This window comes from Brassica oleracea, chromosome C8 (assembly GCF_000695525.1).
Source record: "Brassica oleracea var. oleracea cultivar TO1000 chromosome C8, BOL, whole genome shotgun sequence".
In the NCBI taxonomy this organism is placed as follows: Eukaryota; Viridiplantae; Streptophyta; class Magnoliopsida; order Brassicales; family Brassicaceae; genus Brassica; species Brassica oleracea.
Genome location: NC_027755.1, coordinates 8,042,496 through 8,045,921, shown reverse-complemented (window position 1 = coordinate 8,045,921; position 3,426 = coordinate 8,042,496). Strand labels below are relative to the sequence as shown.

Below are 3,426 nucleotides of genomic sequence, written 5' to 3'. Positions count from 1 at the left end.
TTCTTTAAGTATTCTATAAATCATTGTAGTGATGATACATGCTTACCTCAAAAGTTATAATGCTTATCTTTTAAATACAAGGGATTTCCAATTTTGAATATTATATATAATCTTTATTCTTTAGAATGAATTTTAACATGGTTGAAAAAGACCCTCCTTATAAATAAGAGGATTCCAGCATTTTAGCTCTCTGTCCTGCATTCCGAGCCTCTGCATCACCTTCCATGGCATAGCTCTTCTCCTGGCACCAAAAGTATGACATGGTTTTCTCATCACTAAAACTCATTGACACATGAACAAAACTCAGTGAGATCCTACTTGTAGAATTCATATTGTGTTTACCAGCAAACGCCACGTGAAAGGAGAACCTTCTCTGACCTTTATCCTCTTTCTGATCACTTCTTTGGCTGCACACATCAGAGCCGAGAGCATTCATTGATATAGTAAACAAGATGTATATTTAATGAAAATTTTAATACTCTACAACAAGTACCAGTGGACGATTGGCCTGTCTTTAGCAGCAGCTGGCACCATACTTCATTGAAAACATCTATCTGTTCATCTGATGCCGCAATGATCTGTTATTAACGACCAAACAGTTTAAAAAGGAATCCATTGTGTTTGATCCAGAGAGTCTTTGAGTTAGTAGCTTGAGATTTATTTTACCTTATAGTCAATGGCATTAAAATCTGAACCAAGTAAACATAGAGCCTGTTTGTAGTTACCCTTAGCGTATTCGCACACAGCTTCTCCCAGCTAATAAAAAAGAAAATAAGACTGATATTGACTGTTAGAACAGAGAAGACGGTCAAGAACGGAGAACAAACCTGAATCCCTTTCTGCATCACTTGTTGTTTCTTCTTGTTCATCTTTGATAGTCTGCAAGAACAACATAGTTTCACAACACACCCAGTTTCAGTTATAGAAACTCTAGAAGATTATAAGTTCTTACTAACCGAAACTTCAGACCCTCAAGTAATTCACGAGCCATTGAAGTCTCTCCAACCTTCGCCAGCGCCCAAACTATCAGTATATCTAGCTGCCAGTCCAAATACCAGTTTGCCTGAAATGTTAAACCACACATGTGGCCGAGAAAAAAACTAATCATTTCCACATATCAATAAAAACCCTATGGAGAAAAAGAACACATGTCATCGTACTAGTGCATGGCTTACCTGATCAGTTAAACGAGCAGCAAGGAGTTCCAGACGGTCTTTAAAACCATCAAGAACATCTCTTACATCCAAACGCAAGAACAAACCCAGAGCATTGAGATAAACCTAAAGAGTTGCATATAGTTGAATATTGGATAAAAGGAAATGAAAGCATAAAAATTTTCTAACCCAAAAGAGAATTTACCTCTGGAGGAATGGCGTCCTCTTTCTCCAGTTCTTTCCAGATGTGATTATCATAAATCTCCTCCACTTTACTCATTGGTGACCCTCCTTCCAAGTAACAGAGGGCAACATGCCACCAATTGTGTGTATACCTTATAATTTTATATATATTATTATTATCAGGGTTCTATCTAAATGATAAGAGTTGAGCTTTATAATATTCAAGTAGGAAAAGCTCTACAAGAATGATGTGCAAGAAAGCCAATATTCTGCCACTCCACTGCTTCTTTAAACTGACATTTATGTTGAAGAACATGACACAACTGCAACAAACAAAGTTAAATCTTTACAAGAAAAAAAAAAGCCCATAAATGCTGAATGAGATGTCAACTTGTTTGAAACAACTCACGCAGTGATGTGCCAAGGCGTCTTCTTTGTTTATCCCATAGCCTTTTCTGGAAGCAGCTGCGGCTTCTTCCATTCGACCAAGTTCTAACAATGGGAACGCAAGCATACCGTGTATATAACTTTCATCTTGATTCTCAGGTAGAACCTACAGCGTGAAGCAGATAAAATAATAGCCTTAGGCTAAGTGTAAATCATATTAAGTGACCATCAACTTGAAGAGAGATAAAGTACCTGCTGAACAAGATTCAAAAAGGGAACAGGCTTAGCCATCTGGAAACTTAAAACCTGAGCTCTCTTCAGAGAGACCAAGTCCTTTGGGAATCTTTTAAGTAGCTGCAGACCATATATATAACTTACGACCGATTTATTGGTGCCGGATTCATGTAAAATAACAATGGAAGTGAGAACTGAACCTCGATGTGCATTTCAAAAGCCAAGTCGTCATCCTTGTCCTCTGAAATCAAGTAAGTAACAGTCTCGAAAACGGCTTTCTCATAAGGTGTAGAGCGTTCCTGAAGAAGAAGAAAACAAACGAATTATACCAAGAATCTTCCTCGAAACTAGAATTAAGTGAATATAAAAAGAAGACTCACAAGATTACAAGACGCAGATTCAACGTAGAGATTAACTTTGGAAGGATCACATGAGGAAAGGTAATGAGCAGCTAAAATGTTCCCCAAAACACAATCTTTGTCGTGTAGTGATGCTTCAAGAATCACTTTCATGTTCCTCCCATAACAAAGAACCTGAACACGACCAAACAAGAATTAATGAGTACAGTTACAAAGAGTCCAAGATCAAAACTTCATAAGAAATTAACAAAAAAACAGAGAAAAGCACAGCATGAAAACAGAACACAAAAAGAAAGAGAGAGAAAATGGAAGAGGAACCTGTTGAAAATAGGAGTCAATTGCGTTCATGCAATCATCGGAAGAGCCATTAACCTCATAACCCCACCGGACGTGTAACGACCCGGTTCCTGGCCCATAAAAATTTCCTTGAGAATATGGCTTCTCTACGGCCCATATGACAAAGACCTAGGGTTCCCTTCCCCTTTCCTATAAAAAGAGATGCAGCCTCCCTTTTGCCTCATACAGAAACTAAAGCGAAGCTCTGTAGAGAATTCCCGGAGACCAGAAACCCTAGCCGTCGAGCTCTCCCTTTCTCTCTTGCGCCGTCTCTCTCTCTCTCTCTCTCCTCGCCGTCGCTCTCTCTCTCCTCGCCGTCGCACGCTCTCTCTCTCCTCGCCGGCGCCGTGTGGTGGTGGTGGTGACCAGATCCCAATCTCCTCTCCCTTGTCTCTTGTTTCCAGATCCGGATCCAGATCTAGGCTAAGGTGGAGTGTCTTGAACCCATCTTGTTCTCATGTACTGTATACTCCTTTATGTTGGAGTTAGGGTTGATTAGACCCTGTTTGAAAGCTAGGATGATAGATCATGATTATTGCTAGGATGTTAGATGAATGGAACACGATGCATAAGAACCCTCATATTGTTAAATGGGACTTAGTAAACTGAAATGGAGTTGTGGTAGCGATGATTGATTGGTAATTTATGCTTGTATGTTTGGATGTGTAGTCCCATGAGTGGTTTGTGATTAAAGCTAGGATGCTAGAGAGAAATGAATGCTAAGCTGATAGATGAGTAATGATTGTTAATGTTATTGAAGTAGAACTTGAGTG

General features: G+C 39.2%; 1 pseudogene; it reads right to left on the bottom strand.

The window, feature by feature from the left end:
• LOC106309890 overlaps window positions 1-3,426 on the bottom strand; it is a 6,995-nt pseudogene continuing 3,569 nt past the window's right edge.